Here is a 23,404-nt window from a genome sequence, read left to right on the forward strand (position 1 = left end):
AGGTCCTATGATTCTCATTCCGATGAGTCAAATACTCTAGAATTTAGTTATAAATATATGAAAATTTTGCTTGAAAGCAATAATTTCTCCACGAATTATATTCCCTTCAAGAGAATTGAGAAGCGTCTTAGTGACATTTATTCATTTGGCATATTGATGGGTCACATGACAATAATTTTCGATCCTGGACCAGGATATAAATGCCTGATTATTCACATGGTGGTTTCCTGGTGCATTTAACCATAGATTGTGACTAGTATTAGGAACATAGTGCCCTATTATTGATACAACATGTTTCTGGTACACTCGATAGCAAGTGTGTGCCTACAATCAACAAATAAGTGGTTGAAAGTGACAATTTATATACTTGAAATATTAATACATAGTATTTTAGGTTATCTGGTTTGTTAGGATTGATTATCCCTTGTAAGATAATTTGGGTGTTTTTGAGCTTTCGGAGAGAATACTTGTGTATTTTAGTTCTGGTAGGACTTTTTTTATGGGAATTCTTTCCATTGTTTATTTCAAACTTCATTTAATAATTTTCTAGGAAAAACTTGCAAAGGTGCATAGGACTAAAGAAGAATTGAAATTGGTATAGAAGAGTAATTGTAGCAACTCTTGCTCTGTTAATGTATAACCCCTTGCTTTTATCATAGAGGTAAGTGTGTCCTATAAGAATGATGACAACAAAAGTAATTGTGGGGGTGCGAGATGCAAAGAACCTCATGCCAAAGGATGGAGAGGGATCAACAAGTCCATTTGTGAAGGTTGATTTTTGTGAAAGCACAAGCATATAAACACAAACTATAAGGATCTGAATCCTACTTGTAATGAGAAATTGGAATTTACTGTAAGTGATACATCAACAATGATTCATGAGGAAGTCGAAATCGTGGTTTGCAATGATAAGAAAAGAACTATGGGTAGACGTCGTCATTTTTTGGGAAAAGAGAAGTTCCCAGAAGGCTCCACCAGAAAAACCACCACAAGCTGAATCACCTCCACCTACAGAAGATAAGACTACTGAAACAGCCACGAAGCCCCAAGAAGTATAAAAAGTGGATCACCTAGCATCAGTAGCAATGCATCATTTGGAGAGACCAACCATGGCCTAGCCCTCAATCATGACTACAAAATATTTCATGAAGGATTTGGGTAGTTCTTATCCAGACCACAATGAGAGGCATACTTATTATTTGGTTAAGAAAATGGCATGTCTTTTTGTAAGAATTGTGAAGGGAAGAGCACTTCCATCCAGAAATTCTACAGGTAATGCTCTATTTTGAGATTTATTTTCACACTATACTGTAATAAAAAAATTCAGCCATGCATAGAGAAATATTGTATGCTAGGATGGTTCCTCTATTGATGATATTTAGCATTCTTTAGAAAATTAAATTCAGGTTGCAAGGAGTTTTCAAGTTAATTGTAATAGACTGTAGTTAGTTTCCAAATTAGCGATGAATTTTGATCTCCATAGGACACTAGACTAGTCACTTTAAGAGAATATTTCAAATCTATGAACATGGGTAAATTTTCTAGAGATGTCATAAGGGATGGAATTTTCTAGCTTAGGGGGTTTCTCATTGTTTATTTTTCAAGAAAATAATATTCTTAGTTAATACAGTTCATGCTGAATGATTCAAAATCTTGTTCCTAAATAGGTAAATTATAGGTATTTTCTTGGCTTGATATTCTTTAGAGATAAAGTGATGTTCATTATGTTGGTAAGAATTTTGGCATGGTAAGGACTCCATAGGGCTAAGAAAGTTGGCTAAGTTATTGTCCCTATGCATTTGTTACTTAGAATCTAGGCATAATGTGTCAGTTTCCTTTCTCAAAAACACTTGTGGAATATTTCATAGTTTGGTAAGTTTAATTTTGGTTTCGAAATATTTGGTTTGTTATAGGGTATGTAGGTTATCCATTTGTAAAAATGAGAGTGGGAGGCAAAATTGTTCGAACACGAAAATTTCATAACAATGCATATCCTGAATGGGAGCATGTCTTTGCCTTTGGCAAAGACATACTTCAATCAGCTCCTCCCATGGAGATTTTTGTATGGGATGGAAGAAATTCATGGGATTACTTCCTTGGGGGAGTCTACTTTGATCTCTTGGAGGTTCCAACAAGAGTTCCTCCAGACATCCCTTTGGCACCTTCATGGCTTAGGTTGGAAGGTGATGGTAGAGTCAAAGGTGATATTATGCTTGCAGTTTGGATGGGAACACAGGCAGATGAAACATTCCCAAAGGGTTGGTAGTCTGATACAGGAGGTATTAGGAATACAAGATCAAAAGTATATTTATCCCCAAATTATGGTATCTAAGGGTCAATGTAATTGAAGCCCAAGACTTGAGATTCCTGAAAAGATAAATTTTCCTGAGCTCAAAGTGAGTGTGCAGTTGAGTATGGAGGTTTTGAGGACTAGAACTTTTAATTCTAGAACCTTGTCAATCCCATTTTGGAATGAAGATTTGATCTTTGTTGCAACTGAACCATTTAAGGAACAACATATGTTACTGGTTTAGGATCGACCTAGTAATGGTGGTAACAAGGATGTGGAGGACTTAGGCCAAACCAGAGTTTCACTAAATCCAATTGAAAGGAGACTAGATTACTGTATGGTAAGCTCAAGGTGGTTCAATGGAGAAAAAGCAAATTGAAAACCAAATGTTAAGTATCATGGAAGAATTCATCTATGCTTGTGTTTTGATTGGGGATATCGTGTAATGGATGAGGTTGCCCATTTAGGCAGTGATTTAAGGCCAACTGCTAAACAGCTATGGAAACCATCTATAGGTGTGCTTGAATTGGGAATTTTGGGAGCAAAAAGCATGTTACCTATGAAAAAAAAGGAGGAAGAGGTACAACAGATGCCTGTTGTGTAGAAAATTATGGGAAAAAATGGGTTAGAATGAGATAAATTATTGATAGATTTGACCCGAGCTAGAATGAGCAATACAGAGGGGAATTTTATGACCCGTGCATTGTTCTAACCTTAGGGGTCTTTGATAATTGGCACACATACATGAACAACTTAGATAAGAATTCTTCGTCACTCAAAGTTGTTCTCATTGGAAAAGTGTGGATTCGCATTTCAACACTGGAAAGCAATCGAGTTTATAGAAATTCCTATCCATTGTTGGTTCTCCAACTTTTTCGTGTGAAAAAAAAGGGAGAAATTGAACTCTCAGTGCATTTTTCCTGCTCTTCTTTGCTTGATGTTGTTCATATTTACTCTCAACCATTACTTCCTAAGATGAATTATTTGCATCCCTTGAGCCTAAGTCAGCAAGACATGTTAAGAAACACATCAATGAATATTGTTGGATTGAGATAAGATCATGTTGAGCCACCTTTAAGATAGGAATTAGTGAAATATATATTGGATACAAAGTCTAATATGTGGAGCAAGAGGAGAAGTAAGGCTAATTGGTTCAGAATTATGAATGTTCTCAATGGAGTTGCATTTGTTTCTAAATGGGTTGATGATATATGTCAGTGGAGGAATCCCATTATAATAATTTTAGTGCATTCTGCTTCCTTGTCCTGGTTTGGTACCCAGAACTCATTGTACCAACAGTTGTCTGCTACATTTTTCTCATTAGTGAATGGCCCTATAGGTTTTGACCTAGGATGTCACTGCACATGGATACACGAATTTCCCATGTAAATGTCATTGATCACGACGAACTTGATGACGAATTTGATCCATTATAGATCTCTGAGGCTTCTAAAATTGTTACAACGAGATATGATCAATTAAGGATTTTGGCTGCAAGGATACAGACTGTATTGGGTGATTTTGATACACAGGGGGAGAGAATTCAAGCTTTTCTTACTTGGAGAGATCCCCGTTCTACTGACATTTTCATTGCTATAACTTTCATTATCTCATGTATGTTGTACATTGTTCCTTTAACCATAGATTGTGACTAGTATTAGGAACACAATGCCCTATTCTTGATACAACATGTTTCTGGTAAACTCGATAGCAATTGTGTGCCTATAATCAACAAATAAGTGGTTGAAAGTGACAATTTATACTTGAACTATTAATCAAGAGAATTTTGCAGGAACCATGTGACCATTATTGAGGGTTTCTTTGACAAATTACCTAGTAAAGGAAATAAACCCCAACAGCCTCCAAGCCTGTGAAGCAGAAAGGAAAATCCTGGGAAATTGCCGCTTCTATCCATTGAAAGGAAAACCCTATTAACGTAGAAATTGTACCTGAGAACAAATGATGGATCAAAAAATCAGTCGCTAAGTGGATGTGGCATCAAGGCAGTCGCACATAGCCTGCAATCCCAAGAAGAAGAGGTCATTGGAGCATTGATGAGCTTATTGTTTAAAGATGGAGTTGCAGAGTGAAACCCTCCCATCACAACCACTCGGAATGAGAGACTGAAGTGAGGCTTAGGTCGACCGGTCTCTAAAGACACCACAAAAAACCAATGTGAGGCTCCCAAATGAGAGGAAGATGATCCTACCGAATTGTAACTGAAAATTCTTGTACTTTTTGATCCGTTGGTAGAGGTTATTTGAATCGTCTAACATCAAAATCAACGTCTCACAACAACACATGTAGCATGGGAGAGACTTATTTTAGAGGAACGCCTTGCGACGTAAAATTGATTATTTCTAATAAGAAATTCTTACCCATTCCATAATCCAATGAACACTAACCTCTTCATTAAAAAAATTAACACTTAAAAAAAAAAAAAAAGTTAGTAACATGATTAAACTTTACACTTTTCCAAAATATTTCAACATTATGTAAACTATTTGAGGATCTATATCAAATAATTTATGTCAATATCAACTTCACATATATCTATATATAAAAAGAAAAATGTTAAAGGAAACTATTTTAATGTTGTATATAACAAAATATTCAATGTCTAAAAAAAATTAATTGAAAATAGAAAAACTAAAATAAAAAATATGAAGTACTTTCTAATAAAAATAACAAAAGGCACATGTGCAATTGATTTAGTTCTTAATATAAACTTAATATGTGACATTTAAAACTATTCATAATAACGAAAAAATCAATTTAGCTTTTTATTACAAACTAATATTCATGCATATACTTAAAAATATGTTAATAACAAAAAAATTGTTTTAATGATGATGATGATGATTGTGGTGGTGGTTAACGTCCACTGAGACCAAATTGGTCTATCAGACCCATAATTTTCTTAGTTTTTAATTATCTGGCTCCTCGTCTTTCTTAGCGAGATTGGTGCTGTAGCTTTCTTTTTTTTCTCTACGATATTCAACCTTCCTTTATTTTGCATCTCCTTCATCTCTTCTAGTTCTTGGGACATTGGTGTCTTAGCTTCGCGGTCTATTGTGTTCGTCCTTTTGAAGATAGTCGGAGAAGAAGTTTGGTCTAGGAGATCTGCTTTGCTGTTAAATCAAGACACCATATAAAATGTCTCTATGCATTTAAAATATTTTAATTTCAACTATGTGTATATTACATACTATTTTAAAATTGAAAAAATAAGTTTTAATAGTTGAAAGTGTGTTCATAATCTTTAAGTACTTGTTTTTCTATGGAAAGCCAACAAAGATTTTTTGAACAAGTTTATCCATTCAATATAGCATCCAAAAATACAGTTTAATCAATGAAAAATGACCATATAGAGAACTACTAAGATTCATTGGAATCTATCATAAGATGAAAAAGATGCAATTTTTTTTCACATTTTACACTCTAAAAAAATTAACACCTGAAAAAATTTAATCACTCTTAATTCATATTATATTTGTATACTAATAATTAAATAGCATTTTCTAATTTAATATATATATATATATATATTAATTAATAAAAATTAAATATATAACCTTCATAATTACCCCTACCTATTTAAAACTTTGATATATTTTGATCACCCTAAATGTGGGCAAAAATTAAAGTTAGAGAAAGTACCTTGAATGTGGCCAAAAATAAAATTTAGAGAAAGAACCAATAAATGCAAGCATTTTAAGATACATCCATTATGATGTAAAGACAAGGTGATGCGGATAAGGCTGATTGTTGAAATTTCTCAAATTTGGACCATCAAACGAGAATGTGAGATTTTCTTTTTAACCATTACAAGAAATTAACTATTCGCCGAAAAAAAATTTCATGGTTAAATGTGAAATAGAAAAATCCAATTCTAATAAATCTATAGATCATAACATCCATCTTTGGATAACACCAATAATAAAATTCAACATCAATTGATAAAATAAAATTCCACATCAATTCATAAAATCCATTTTTGAATAAAATCATAAATAGAGTTATATTATCATGTTGGAATGTATCCATTGTAGCCAGAACGAAGTAGAAAAACAGTCTTGTAATAAAGTAACAAAATAAAAAGTCTACAAATAAGTACGGAACATTGAATAGTTATGTGCAAATGTGATTATAGTAGCTATTCAACCTGGCGCAGGCCACTCCCAAAACCCTCATCCAAAATTATTGAATTCAACATATTTAAATTATTACTATAATTTATACATAGATAACAATAGGTAGAGTGACGCCTATAGAGTCATCTTAATAACCTGACATTGACATGATATGGAAACATTATTACATTATTTTTAACACTTTAACATGAAATCATTATTTCCAACATCCTTTTTTAATATTTATATGTAGAAAACACCTATGTAACAATAATAAATCTCTAATGTGGTCATCACCTATATAACAATAATAAATTTCCCATTAGCATTCATATGCACTCTGAAATCTCACATTTACACTCTTTTTTTCTTTGCGGAGTTAAAGCTTACTATTGAGCACAAACTATCACTATTGATAATCCTGCCACCATGTGTTGAATCCACGACAATGATCTAGGATAGAATTCTGTACAAAATTCAAGAAACAATTCTTCAACTTCACCTTTTGACTTTGGTATAAGATAACTTGCACTAATGCTCACTGAACACAACGAGCGACACCATCTTGACCTTATTGAAAACAACTTGTAACTAATACTGAATAAACACAACCACATCAATTTATTGAATAATTAATCTATTGTTTGTGGTTCTCCATTATTTAATTTTTATTCACCAAAATAAACACCAATACTATGTCTCACACTTCTTCTTTTCTTTTTAACACAACAGGGACATGAAATTAATGTAAACAAAATCACCATTTCCTGGCAGCGCTCCACAGAGACAGTTGTGAGCAAAAGCAGCAGCCAGAAAATATTCAGTGGTTTCTCTTCAGCAATCTTGCCACACAAATTATTATATCTGAAATTTACATGCTGCAATTTTTTTACAAACCCCAATATCTCTGCAGTGAGCCCGCGAGCATAAGAAGCACAGAAAACGTGAATCCAACGGGACGCAGATCACATCCAGGATTCAAGACCCTGCTCTTGGCCGCCGTGGTATTCTGACCAATGCTACCCGGTCCGTATGGGCGTTCACGGGTGTATGTAGACAATTCGCATGCAGAGCAGCGAGGCCACAGGTGGATTTCTTCCCATCTACAAATCAGATCTGCATCACAAGAGCATAATATAGCGTCGAGATGACATTGACTATTCATCCAGATTGTCCAAACCAGTTCCTGGCCATTCAAAGCTTGCTGCATCCTTAGTCATACATTTTGATCTTAAATAGGCGTTGGAACTTTTTAATGCGTCAGAAATGTGAGAATCGTTCCACTTCAGAGAAGAAATCGGGAAAATCCGCAGAGAAGAAAAAAAACTACATGAAACCACGAAATCAAGTCCATCGCATCATGTTTTTTGAACAAATGTTGGCCTACTTTAAAGAATTAAATAATGCAACAAGCAAATTAAACATTCACAATAAGAAGTGCGTATTAATTTCCACCAGCCACCGAACTCTTACGCTACAGAACTTGATGCCATCCTGTGGTACATTGAGTCTGCAGGGTCCAGATAACAATGAGGAGCTAATCGAGACACTCACGATTCAAGATTCAACAACAATAAACTCAATAGCCCATCAATGATTCAAGATTCAACAACAATAAACTCAATAGCCCATCAATGAATCTCGCCCGTGATGGCTCTGATGACATGTTACTCATCAAATTTTGATATTTTTATTGATAATAACAATTATTAATATATTGAACATAAATTATTTCCATACATTTAGATCACTATTACAACTCATTTAATGAGAAACAACAGGATTGAAATTTACACGTGAAGAAGACCCGCCTTAATTAGATTGTTGCAGATTCCCCAAATATTGCAGCATCCGACTTACATGGTCATCAATTTTTTTTTTTACCTGTGGGTTGGATCCCAGAATATTTTGGGAATCTGCAATAGACTTAAGTTTATCCCTGGAAGACATATCTTGTTAATTTCACGAAACACATGACATGGAAGCATTACTTCCAATCATACCTTCAACTTCCAATCATAAATTCAAAATGAAAATGAATTTCAATAAAAAAAAATTACTGAAATTCATTATTTTCCAATTCTACCCATTTCAATTTGCGATGCAACTACACTGTTACAACAAACGATTACAATTACAAACTTCTCGCCTATTGTAATGCTGGGATCATGATCCACGATTCTCATACCACTCCGATCTTTCTTCAAACCTCCTTACTGAAAACCCATTATAAAACACATCCATTTACTGAACAGAACTCTGAATTTCAGGAGCACCGGTTAGATTTTATATAAATGAGAATATGAGTTGGCTGAAGTCATGAAAATTGTGTGAATTGGTTTGCCTTGGTCGGTCGGAAATGGTATGGTGAGGCGCACCAAACTCATGATGTCCTTATTTCCGTGGTAAAATGATGCGTTCTCGATGGAACAATTGACACTGCGGTGAGCACAAAATTGGCATGACAATCTTGAACTGACAATCATGATTTTGGCACGTACCTATCTGATTTGTAAGCACCACTATAAACACATGTACATCAGCATCCCAAAATATATGTTGACGGTTAATTTGTGAATCTCTAAGAATTTTTAAATGTTTGTTCTTAAGGAAAATGGGGCCCTCGCCTCTTTTTATCGTTGAGCGATTAGACATTTAAAACACTTTGGGTTGCAGTGAAATACCCCGTTACTATATAGTTAAATATTATATTTTTATTTTGTCGCACATTTACATTCGAATTTGAGTTTACGACTAAGTTGCGTTTCTGGAAATAGAGGGTGGACATCGAAATAGAGGGTGGACATCGAAGTATCTCTCAATGGATCGTTTTGGTCTTATGTCGTGCTTTGCATTTTTGGGTCCATGGATAAAAATGCTTTGCACTTGAAAGACCCCAAAAATTAAAACATGATATAGAACCCTCGAAATCCAATCTAATATAAATAAATTTTTAAATTATCTCTATGTACTGCCTGCACATGTAAGTTAATAACCAATGAGAGTGATTATTAACACAGTTGCCGTTTAAGAATTTATTACATAATTATTGTTGTGTTTTATTTAAAAATACGTTTATATCCCCATGATAAAGCATAATGTGCATCATACGTTTATATCCCCAATGATAAAGCATAATGTGCATCAAAAAAATTATTGGAAGTCCTGCTGTGCAAAAGTTTAGTTGCCTATGGTGCATCAAAAAAATTAATGTAAGTCCTGCTGTGCAAAAGTTTAGTTGCCTATGGTGCATCAAAAAGATTAATGTAAGTCCTGCTGTACAAAAGTTTAGTTGCCTATGTACCATAATGTGCATCAAATTTTTTATTGTAAGTCGTGCGGTGAATAAGTTTAGTTGTGTACCAAAATAATTAATCATATATATATTGAATGTTTTTTATCTTAAATTTTTAGTATAGTATTACTGTAATAGTCAAATATAGTTATTTATATATATAATGAATAAAATTTGTCATGAAAAATGAAATTATGATTAATTTAATAAAAAAAAATTATGGAAAATGAAATTATCATTTTGAATTTACTGGATACTAATATACATATATTTTTAACTTCATGTTTATTGATTTTTTTTTAAAGTTAGTTTTGCATTTAATAAAAGATTTGTTTTCTTAAACATTTGATCAATCTTAATGTTTGGTAGATTTGTTTGGTAGATTGGAAATTAATATGAACTTTTTCTAGATTTGACGCTGAAAATAAGTTGTAAATTTTTAATTTTAGTTCAAAAATTTTGAAAATAACAAAGCCTTTGATTTTATTTAATATGTGCTAAATATTATTAATCATATTTCAGAGATTCAATGTAGATGGGTAGTTGTTTATCCCATAAGTTTCAAATTCAAAAATCTCAAATTAAAAAGTTACAAGAACTTTTATATTTTATTTTTACCAGACAATCATAGTAAAGAATAATTAGTGTCGTACAGTATAGTTAGGCTAAAATTTTCAAATATGAATACATTTTAATCATTTTATTTGAAAATATTGAAAATAACAAGTTTAAGCATTTTTTAGGTTACTTTGATGAAAACATTGCATTAACATTTTTGTTGGGGATTAGGAATTCCCTCAATGATTAGTATGGGGTTTAGGCTCTTCTTCAAGGCCTAATGATAGCTCATGAATAAAGTACCCCTATCTTTTACAGAACACCTTAACTCTGGTACCTGAAAGACATGCTTTTAAAGGGTAACTATGAGAAAATTAAATAAATTTAAATCTTATGAGATCAATTATAGTCTAGAACAACACGGTCAATTAACTAATTATTTGTCTAACTCAAGTGCATGGTTAGCACAAGGATTAACTAGCAAATCCACCACATCATGTTGCAAAGGAAACTTCGTAAGGAAGATCATAGATGAATAATTATGATGGAATGATTTCGATAATAAAATTCGGATTCAACATTAAGCTGCATTTAATTTCTTTGTAAATAGTCTACAAAGACATGTGGTTGCTCTGACTGGTTGTACATGTAAATTCATAACACTAGATATCCTGAATGGGACCAGATCTTTGCCTTTGGCAAAGACACACTTCAATCAGCTCCCGCTATTGAGATTTATGTATGGGAAGGAAGAAATTCAAGGGATGACTTCCTTGGGGGAGTCTTCTTTGATCTCTCGGAGGTTCCAACAAGAGTTCCTCCAGATAGCCCCTTCGCACCTTGATGGTTTAGGTTGCAACGTGATGGTAGAGTCAAAGGTGATATTATGCTTACAGTTTGAATGGGAACACAGATAGACAGCTGTTTTTTGGAGTTATAAAGGGTGAAATTGATGTACAAATGAATGAAGCTACCGAAAATTGTTTATTTCGAATTGGACGCATCATCAACGGTTTGAAACGATGATCATCTTATTTAGAGATAATTAAATCCAAAAAAAACATATACCATACTTTCATATCTAAATTTTAAATTGGTAAAAAAATGTTTCATCATTACCACTATCACTATCATTATCACTATCCCTCTTATCACTCAAAATTTTTAAATAATTAATAATATACACACTATCCCTCTAAGCACTCAAATTTTTTAAATAATTAAAAATATACACACTATTACCTTTAACCTTTGTTCCCTAAGTAAAAATCCCTTATCATTTTTTATTAATATATTAGTTCATTTATAAACTCAAAAATTACTTTAAAAAAATAATTTGTTTTTCCTTTAAATTAAATTTTCTAAGAACTTAAAAACTTCATAATCATGAAATTATTATATATTGACATCTCATTATATGTCAATATCTGCATATGCATATTCAACACATTTCTTAATTATTTTATTCCAATATCTACATATTCAGAGTATTTCATCATTAGTTTATTTCAATATCTAATTATATTTTATATTGTATTTGAAGTAATTTTATAATTATGTAATTTATATGCTCGAAATCTACAGATTATTTTCATAAGAACAATTCAGAATAAGTCTAATGAACTATGTAGATGTGTAGATTCCCATGGAGAGAGAAAGAGTAATTGCTATAAAGTAATATTTGGAGTGTTTTAACAACAGATTTCCATGGAGAGAGAAAGAGTAATTGCTATAAATTAATATTTGGAGTGTTTTAACAACGTATCTAATTATTGTTTATCTAAAACTTTCTGGATTATTTTTATATAATATAAAGTGATTATATTTATTGGAAAATAATATAAGGTCATATTTAATTAAATGATGAATTTAATATTGAGGGATGGTGGACTATTTGCATATAATATAAAGTGATTATATTTATTGGAACATAACATAAGAGAATATTTAATTAAATGGTGAATTTAATAATTAAGATAAGCTTTTCAAATTTCTTTAAATGTTAAATTTTTCATTTTAAATATAGACGAAACAAAAAGTATTTACTAAAAACATTATATATAGAGTAAACTATGGAAAAATATTGTAATTTACCTATGTATAAATATATGCAATTTTATGAAATATTTTGACATGGATAAAGAAAGAATGCTTTCAAGATAGGTACAAAAATATACAATAAGATAGCTTGTAATAGTTAGTACAATGAAAAATATAAATCAACAAAAAAAATTTTAAATGTCAATTGAAATGAAGAGATTCATAAAATGAGTGAATGACAAAACACTTATGCATACTGGAAATAATCTTTCTTAAAAGAAATACAAATTAATTGCCATTGTAACTTTTCATCCTAAAAGAGCCCCATGGGGATAGGCGAGTTGATAATCACAATGCGGTGAAGTTCCTTAGGAAGGCCCATGAGTTGAACGGACTTACCCTCGAGCTGTATAGAGGGAAGGCCCACGAGTTGAACGGACTTACCCTGGAGCTGTATAGAGGGCTGGGCACAGCTCCGAGTGGTTATAGAGATAGCAGTTAGACTCAACCCAGTTTAAGGAGAGTCACCCCGCAAAAACAAACAAAACAAAAGACAAACAAACAAAAACAAAAAAACATTTTCATCCTAAAAGAATCTGAATATAGTTACATTCACAAAGTTTATTGTTAAGGAAAAAATTAAAGATTAAATGATAACATATGTTTTCGAGCTTAATAAGAAAGAGATTAAGGAAAATTTCTCCTTTCTAACTAAGTTTATATTATTTTACAAGGGAATTTAAAGAAGTATTAAGAGAAAAGGCCCTTTACCTTCCTAAGTTAGTTTTTAACTTACCCGCACTTGTTATTTAAAATTGGACACATGCTACCAATGGTTTGAAACTGATAATAATTTTATTTAGAAATACACATTTCCACTACTATGTATGTGTAAAATGTGTGTTACATTTTGTAGTCTTCCCATTATAGTTAATGCTGATAAATGTTATTTAACAAATAACATGGGAATTCCTTTTTTTAGTTTATCAAAATTTTATTAGAATTTTTATTATTTTGAGAGAAAATTTGCAACTTTTCCCTAAAACACTTTCAATTTTTTATTTTGAACAAAATTCTTTTCAATAGAAAGTTTTTTATCTGGAAAAAGATTCTTATGAATGGTTTTTTTTGTCATATTAAGTTTCTATTTATTTTAAAATGAAAAACACAACAGATAAAGTTGATATTTTTAACAACGAACTCTCTGAAGTTTATGTAACGACCAAAAACTTCACAAACAAAAAAAAATTGCTTGAGCCAGACAAAAAAAAACAATCTTTCCTCCAACTGCGGTGAGGGCAGAATCGGTACGCAGCAGCAATGATCCGGCGGAAGAGGTCTCCCACAGCACGCCTGTGCTGGTCAATTAGAATGACAGTGGGCGGAGATTCAAAGTCGAGACTAGTAACGTCACACGCTGTTTGGGCCTCCTGTCCTTCGACTTCCCGTTTGTGGAAGTTGCTGTGGCATTTGTGTTTATTATGAGTGCAGCCTAATTTATGTGGAGGAGGAGAATGGGGACTAGCAAATTTTCCCATCTCCTCGCTAGTAGACGACCCTCGCACTGACCTCTCTTTTATCGCTGGAGTGATTAAAGAAGTTAAACACTTTGGGTATGACTACTTCATTTTACTAGATTAACAGTGCGATACCCAGTTACTACCTTGTTAAACATTATATTTTTATTTATTACACATTTATCTGAGAACTCTACATGGATTATTTATTTAACTTTGAGTTTACGCTTAACTGCGTTTCCCTATCAAATCTGGTGCTTGAGTCTTCATACCAGCATTGTGGAAGTTTTTTAGTGGGCGTATTGTTAGTTTAAAAAATCCTTCTTAATAGGGTTGGAATTTTAAAAGGATTTCAAAACAAACTTATTCATTGAATTTAACGGTTTTCCCATCCCTTTACCAATTTTTATATTTTCCCGAAAAATCTAAACAATTTTGTAAATTATTTAACGGTATTTTGTAAATCACCCCTCGTAAACCATTTTCTCGTCAAATTCAATCCCATATCGTTAGCTTAAAAAATCCTTCATCTACCATTCTGAGCTTCTTCCTACCTTTACAGCTCAATCACCGGACATCGATAAAGAGAGGGCGGATATCAAAGTCTCTGTCAGCTGGATCGTTTTGGTCTTTTGTGTGCTTTGTGTTTTTCCGTGTATGGATAATAGCACTTTGCACTCAAAGGACCCACAAAATTAAAACAGGATAGAAAACGCTCAAAATCCAACCTAATATCAATAGACTTTTGAAATTATATCTATATTTTGCCATGCACATGTAAGTTACAGAACCAATGCCAGTGATTATTAAGAAGGTTTCAATTTCAGATATTTAAGTTGGTTAATATTTTTATGTTTACTATATCCATATGATATAGTATAATAGGCACCAAAGTTTTTATTATAGGTAATGCATGGAAGAAGTTTAGTTGTAATATTGTTAATTTAATATTTTTTTTTCAAATATATATTTTCAAAATATTTATTATGTGAAGTTTTAAATTTTGATTATATATATATATATATATTATTTATAAATTAAAATAAAAGGTATAAAATTTGTTATGTAAAACTAAGTTGTATTTGAGATTAATTGAATATAAATATTGATGTATTTTTAACTCTATAATCTCTAAATTTTGCACTCAATGCAAGATTTGTATTTTTAAATATTTAATCCATCTAGATGTTTGGTAGATTGGAAGTTAATATGAATTTTACATGCTCTTTTATCTCTCAATGATTTAGATGCCCTTAGTTTACACACTCAACCTAAACATGCTCCCTTCAAAACATTCAACATTCAGGATTCCGAGATCACCCAAATTTATGCCATGAATGTTGAGAGATATCATAAGCGTGCAATACGATTAGTTCTTCCATTCTTTATCCCATTCATTAATCCAAAAGTATCCTGGACCTCCGAATACATGATAATCTGTTTCACTAGGAGTGGGAGGTGTGATGCATTCCTCTAGTCCCGAAACTCTTTATTTCATAATGTACTTCCATAGCCCAAAATTAATCATCTCTTGCTGCTTGTATGTTTTTTTTATTACACAAAGTTGTTTTCATATTGTACGTTGCAAACAAAAAAATCGTTACCTAAAGGAATTGGGTCCCTCCAAGAGTCTTCCTCCACATCAAACACCAACCAAGAGTCTTCCAACACGTCAAACACTAAAACCATCTTTACAGACAATGCAGATCCAACACAAGAAGTGCTCTTTCACCAGCTGAGCAAAACCCCCGACCCCCAATATCTTTTTCCAAGTACCTACCATGATATTGTAGACAAAGGTGATAACTTTGTTGTCTGATAGGCTACACCAAAATATCAGCTTGCACACATCATTTTTTTTTGTTGTGGGTGATTTTTGTATACAAACTCCACCTACAATCAACTATTGTGGGAAGAGTCAAAGTTTTCAACTTGCGAGGAAAGAATTGGTTAAACGCTAACAACCTAATGGTCTCTTTACCCCTACTTTATTAATAAACCATTATTCACTCAATTATTTGATCAATAATGAGAGAGTGAAATCTACCACTAGTTAATATGATTTTAGGATTTTTTTTTTGTGTTGGTCATTAAGATAGGAAAAGAAAATGTGGGTCTCTAGCATCTCTTTTTGAGTCACCATAGGGGAATCCTTTGTGATAGTTGATGAACTAGTATATGTTGAAGTTTGAGCAAAAGTTTCTCTTTGGAAAAGGAGTTATTGTTCCAAACATCTTTCCTTTATAACTACCCAACAATGGGGTAAATGACTTATAAGTCTCTCCTAGATCTATCACATAACATGCCTTATGTAAATGAAAAGAGAGGAAGAGAAATTTGCATAACTTCGGTCCTTGGCTTGTTGATGTGAGATCTAACCAAATTAGCTTTAGAAAATTCCACTCTAGCTCCTAGAGATCCTATTTTCACTATTAACCCTTGAAACCTATAGAAATTAAACCAAATACAAACAAAACTCTCTCTCCAAAGAATATCCATTAGCATTATAATTGGATCTAATTGGAATTTTCACAAAAATTCAATATCAAATCATAAAACATAAGACAAATATTTGGAAAAAGTCTCATGACGTTTACATTAACAAAGAAATGTGATACAATTATATTTTAGAGTAGAATGAGCCCTTCCTGAATACCAAAGATCCTTATCCTCCTTTATCTATGTGTTATGGTTGCACTCAACACAACAATACAATGAAGTTTTCCTAAGAATTTAACTAGGATAAGGGTTAACCTTTATGTTTTCTCTATATCATCTTTCCCCTTAAAAGGGTCTCCTTATACATGCCTCTCATAGATCTAGGAGACTAATGAATATGGAAATATGAGTCCAAGAGAAGTTAGGATAAAGACTTCAATTATTGATTCTATGTTAGGTCATCTTATTCCTATTTGATTTTATAATTTTGGGGCACTAAATTATATAAGTTTTCACATTTCATCACTCCATGACCTAGGAAATATACTAATGGGAACAATTTCATCATTCAACAATCGCTGGTAGAGTCAAATTAAATTCTTTGATACTAGAGATGGGGAGTGGTGAAGCATGAAATTAAAGCTATCTAGCAATATGGGAGTAACACCTCAGCTCTCAATTGATGTGAGTTAAGAATAGTTCACTTTCCAACCCTAAGGGTGACAAATAATTTTGTAACAATTGATGACATTCATGTGGAAGAAGCACCAAACTCATTTTCTAAGACCATGTATTTTCTTAGCTTCAAATTAATAGTAGACGAATCTACTTAATGGAAACAAAGATAGTTTCTTATGCATGCAATTATTTATTAGTTAATTCTTCTGGATGCAAATGTTTTTCTTGGGTCATAAAAGATAGGTAGTAATATGAGAGTCCCATGATGAATAGAATTTATACTACAAAATTATTATTGTTACATGGAAGATACTACTACCCATAGGATTTGGTGGCCTGCTTTGTCTGTCGATGTTACAAACTTTGCAAACAAATGTCGTGTTTACTAGTGTGTAAGATGATTTTCTTGTTAACATAAAACATTATTGCAATACATTATGATTAAGGATCCATTTAAGTGCTAGGCATTGGATATCGTTAGCATATCAATCCATCAATATGATATTTAGGGGATAGGTATATCATCATAACAACAATTTATTTCATTTGATCGGGAAAAAATGCACCAACATGATATTTCTCAATGGAGACCGTTGTGCAATTCATTTTTTATAATATTGTTAGTAGGTTAGGGTTGTCATGTAACTTGAGTATCAGTAAAGTAAAAATTTATTGGTGTTTTTATGGCTGTGATTGTAAAGGAATTCATGATCCATCATGATAAGAATATTCCATATCATCTGCACATTAACAACATGATAAAATCCTTTCACAAGATCTTAGAACACATGTTTACTAACGGGTGCTTAGTGAATTAGGATGATTCATGTTAGCACCTAAATTTGCCTTAGGCTGAAGGAAGGAAAATTTCAGGGTAACCACAAACCACGCTCAGTCTGGTAGCTAGCCCTACCAGAATAGGAGAGGGCTCTCTCCAAGTCACGCTCAACGAATAAGTAAACGGAATGGTCTGAGATGACTAACAGTGAAATATTGATCTTAGGCTAGTAAGTAAATAGGGATAAAAGAAGAAATCTTTTATGAATGACTGAGTTTCTAGGAAGGTATGGGACCAACGGACAACAATGAGCGGAGAATTTAATACAAAGGCACAGATTACTTCGTGAGGCAAGACAGACGGAAAGTCTAGCAATTTAGTTTGAAATAATGCGGAATGGAGGAATTTCTTAGGAGGGTGAAATGGGCATAAGTACGTGAATCCTTTTCAATAGAAGAAGAACACTGAACATGAAATTTTCCCACAGGTAGAGCAATAAAAATGAATTCTACCTTATCTAACTTAGAAAATTTCACTGGAAATGAATATGAAATAAATTGTGAAACATTACGAAATACATATGAAACATAAGAGACACATTTGCTACACTCACAACTACATGAATCTCATGAAACAGAGCTGCTGCCTTTCATTAATCCTCTGTCAAAATATACAATGAAGAACTAAGTTTCTCTCCCACAGTCTCCCAAAAATTACAACCCAACCCTTTGCAAATGGTTTGCATATAATAAATAGATTATGCCATGAGGAAATAGAACGACCAAGAGTTGGGGAGTTTTTTGAATCATTACAAAGTGGAAGTGGAAAGCCAACCATTAATTACAGGTGCAACATTACAAAAATGACAAATGGCTTGGGTGACTGCTCGCCTTTCTTTGCCACTTGGGTAGAAGCCAACCTTTAGTGGAAATACTTTAAATTTTTCCTTAGGTACCGAAAAAAGTGTAGTGTAGATGAGCAGGCCCACTTGGAGAAAGTCGCAAACCGAAATGTCGCGAAGCAGAAGTGATTTTGTCCTTTTTCTCTATATGCGTGCGCCCAAATCTATACGCGCCATGCCACTTTGGAGGTGATTTTGAGGTACCTGCAGGAGTCCAATATGTGCCCAAGTGTGCTTGTTGGAAAGCCTGGCCTGTCTACTTTCCAAGGCAAGTGGAATTTTTGAATTTGGTGCTCATTTTCCCCTCCCAAACTTCATTCTCCCAAGACTGCTTCCTGTGTGTCAAAATAGGGGCAGAGAGGTCATTTCTTGATTGTTTTTGACCTCCTGGGGACTCAAATCATGCCCAAATTTCTTGTTCATGCACCAGCCGACATGATTTTTCATGCTGAATCCAAAAATGCAAACCATTTGTGATTTGGAGCTCCCAACCCTAAGCGTCGCGCCAGTGGCGCGTCGCACAGTATTGGTGCGGCGCACAGGGAGAAAAACACTGTTTTTTGCACAAAAAATTTCAAAATGCAAAAATGTGCTCCAAATTTCTTGAAATTTGGTCTCGAGCTTCTTCATTAAGTGTTATGGTGGGCGGTTTCCTTGGCAAATATTCGTAGTTGATCATGCTCTTTTTTCCTCTTTTGCCTTTTGATGCCTTCCTTAGGTTTGCCTTTAAATTCCTTATTCGTGCCTTGCAAACATGATTTCGTGCCCGATAATGGTTTTTCATGTGCCTGACCATGTACTTGTCCTTGTTTGTCTTTTGCCAACAGCTTCTATAAGTGGATGTTGATCCTCTCGAGCCAAATCTCTCGATCAGCCTCTATCTCCTACTAAATGGGTGTCCTCTCATTTAGGCTTCGTTGGGTAGCCTACTGGTCTTCACGAATGTTTTGCCACCTCTATGAGGCCTCCCGGGTGCATGTACTTCTATTGTTGAATCACTTCTTGTCTCTTCTTCATGATCATATGACGGATCAGATGTCATGTCTACTGGTGGACAAACTGTCTTGGACAAATAGGTGTTGATATGTCACACTGTCTTGTAATGCCTTTGATGATGTGCTTGACCTTTGTCACCAAGAGAAAAAAATGACATGAGGGACAGTAAGGAGAGGGAAAAATAGTGAGGGATTAGGGAGTGATGAGGTGAGGGGATACTTAGTTGCAACACAGAACCCTAGCAGCAATCTCCTTGGCAAATTTTGAAGAGATAGGGTTTGTTTTCTTTAACACACTTCACCATTCATCAAACACCACCAACAACCATCAAACTTGGATGAAAAAACATGAGAGATGTTAAACCTACTTGTACCAATGGCAATCCATGCATTTTGGGGTAACCTTGGAGCAAATTTTAAAAAAAAATCAGCCTTGGCAGCTCTATGTGTCGCGCCAGTGTAAATTAACACTGGAAAATTTCTCCCAGTGCATCGCGCTCCCTCTGTACGCCGCGCCGTTTTGCAGGAGCCCTTTGGAGGACTTCCTGGTGTCCAAATTGGGTGCAGGTTAGCTCGTTGGAAAGGTCTTTGAGTCTACCTTCTAACCCAGCCAAAAGTGTTTAATTTGGAGTTAATTTGCACTATAAAATATCAAACCTCCCAAGACTGGTCAAAATGTGCCAAATGAGGCTGCCTCAAGGCAGAGTGTTGTTACAGTAAACTTTTGAATGCCTTTCTCAACTCCAAATTGAGCTCATGATAGCTCATTTGAAATCTCTTTGTGTCTAGTTATCATTTGACTCATCAAGCAAGTCATTTGGCCAACCGAGCTAGGACAAAACTTGATTTTTCCAAGGTCACTTCAGAGGTGCATCAATTCTCCCAAGGCAATTGTATTTTTGAAATTTCTCTAAAACCATGACACCTGTGTAAAACGTGAAGGATGTTTCTCTTCCTTGGCTCATTTTGGACAAAAACCTCTCTCATTTTTCCCAAATTCATCTTTTATTGCTCAAAAACATCATTGGAATAAACCTATCCCGATAGCTCATTTGAAATCTCTTTGTGTCTAGTTATCATTTGACTCATCAAGCAAGTCATTTGGCCAACCGAGCTAGGACAAAACTTGATTTTTCCAAGGTCACTTCAGAGGTGCATCAATTCTCCCAAGGCAATTATATTTTTGACATTTCTCTAAAACCATGACACCTTTGTGAAACATGAATGATTTTTCTCTTCCTTGGCTCATTTTGGACAAAAACCTCTCTCATTTTTCCCAAATTCATCTTTTATTACTCAAAAACATCATTGGAATAAACCTATCCCGATGTGTGGAACAAGAGATTTGTCGAAATGAAGTGAAATGAAGGGTATAAGTGGCTTATAAATTCTTGGGAAAATTCTTGGAAGTAGGTAGGGATGTTAAGAAGCAGGCGAAAGTAGAATTTCAAATATTGAGTGAGGGGAAGGGGTCCAAAAAGGCAAAACACAAGTCCAACCTAGAAAATTGCCAAGTTGTAGCAAGAAACTAGGGTTTGTGCGAAAATGAGGAATTTGGTGGATCTTAGCGATGGGAAGTGTTTGATAAGGTACTTTAAGGATAGGGGAAGGTGTACGAACATTAGGATACAAGTTTTGTTGATGATTTGACCGTCCAGGAGAAATTGCCTTCAAAACCCTAAGAGAGGGAAATGACCTTACCTAGGCACAATTGAAGCATGAACAAGGTGTAAAATGACCCAGTGGAACTTGAAATGATAATGAAAACCCTCTGAATGATGGTACACTCAGCTGAACGGTGACATGGACCGACATTTGGACAACTTTGACAGGAATAAAATTAAACCCTAGACCTAGTACCCAGTGACCAAATTTTGCTTGAAGACTCACTGAAAAGAAAAATTTGACCTTGACGCCTTCAAATCACTTTGTAGGAGCATGTTTGATCTCTACCAGAGGACTGACAAGACCGAATCTAGCATTGGCTCCAATGGGGAATGGTAGCTCCTTGGAGGTGCCAAGAATAACAGATCTCTGGAAGAGCTAACAGTGCCTTCGTCCATTGGGCTATGGAGTCATTATTTTTGACAAACCAACACAAGACTTCGACTCATTTATTGACTGAAACTTGACTTAAACCGACTTAATTATGAAACCAACATGACTGAAAAAATCGACTCAATGCAAAAGGAAATGACTCATGACTGACTTAACTAAAACAAGAACTGGCAAAACTTATTCAATGGCAGTAGTCCATCAAGATTCGAGGGTTTCAAATCATGATGATAGCCACCTGCGTACTAATGCAATATGTACAATCATGTGTAATGTGTCTTCCAATGTAACCAATCAAGTAGATGCCTCCTTGATTGATTCTCCGGATCAGATCTTCTGGTGAACAACAGATACTAGTAACTGGGCCTCCAAAAACATAATTGACCATGATCCCCTTCATCACTGAATACTGCAATAATCACCTTCACTACTGACTGCAACAAGTCTGCCATTGGATCCTAAAAAGAATGAAGTCTTTCCTCCTGCTGAAAAAACAAGGTATCCTTTTCTCTTGATTCTGGTATTTCTTCATAAATAAGAGTATGCTCCTGGTCTTCAAAAAAATCTGAACAAATAGGTGAGCAGATTTCCTCTTCAAAGAACATTTCAAAACATGAGACATATGAGGAAGAGTCTAGAAGGGAATCCTGAATGGTCTGGTCTGCTGAAGTCTGAATATATTGTAGGTCATCTTCATATGATATGACAACCAGATTTTCTTTGTATTCATCAATCATGAGAAAAGAAACCTCAAATGATTCCTGAAACCCAACACAATCATTTATATCATCTACCATAAATTCACCCAAAGATTTTTCACTTACTTGAACAAAGGTCTCATCTCGCTGTTCATAGAGGGAATGAGCTACCTCCTCATGAAGGTCTAGTTCTGGTGAGATAAGGTCAGTTAGGTATGTACCCCTTTTTTCTCCATTTGAGGCAGCCTCAACCATGCAACTCTCCTTTTCCTCCTCACCATCTGTCTCTTGATCTGATTTATCATCCCCATTATCTAAGATTGGAACATCATTTCCTTGCATATCATCTTTTATTTCCACCAGATCTGAAACAAAACTTCTTCTTTCATCATTTCCAGCCATATGGAAATCTTCAGCCTGTTGATCTATAAAGCTGCCCACAGGATTGTCGTCCTTTTCAGAAGAGGAAAAATTTCCACCATCACCTTCTTGACCGGGTGCACACTGCAGATCTGTGTTAACTTGAGCTGGAACATGACTGTTCAAGAGTTGATATATTTCATCTTCAGAAAAAGGAGATATGGCTTTTCATTTTCTCTTGCACGAACAATGTTTTTCTTCAATATTTTCAAGTGGAGGAGTGTACAAATTTTCGTCAGACTCCTGATTCATTTCATGTAATCCCTGTTGACTGTCAAGATGCAAAATTCCTTCATCTTCCACCGTACTACAACCTTGATTCTACTGCAATTTTCATGATCATCTTCATGCTGCTGAAATGGGTTTTCACACAGGGCTTCCATGATCTCTTCATCCATGAAATTATCATCTTCATAATATTTTTCAAGGCTTTCAATAAAACCATCATCGTATTTGCAACAATCATGAACTAAATTTAATGCTGGATAAGAGTCTTCATACTTCTCAAAGAACATGGCATGAAAATTCTTTAAACATTGAATACAAGCAGGTGGCAAACTTTCATACCAAGATTGGACTTCACCTTCTAGAGTGGCCAGGAATATCT

The 23,404-nt window shown here is 34.1% G+C and overlaps 1 pseudogene; it reads left to right on the forward strand.

Annotated features, from left to right (window-relative positions):
• The first annotated feature begins 878 nt into the window (after window positions 1–878).
• Window positions 879–3,945, forward strand: LOC149177906 (FT-interacting protein 7-like; annotated as a pseudogene).
• Window positions 3,946–23,404: the final 19,459 nt, after the last annotated feature.

Source organism: Pinus tabuliformis, chromosome 4_1 (genome assembly GCF_031772625.1).
Source record: "Pinus tabuliformis cultivar Carrire ecotype Pingquan chromosome 4_1, CPIR1, whole genome shotgun sequence".
NCBI lineage: Eukaryota > Viridiplantae > Streptophyta > Pinopsida > Pinales > Pinaceae > Pinus > Pinus tabuliformis.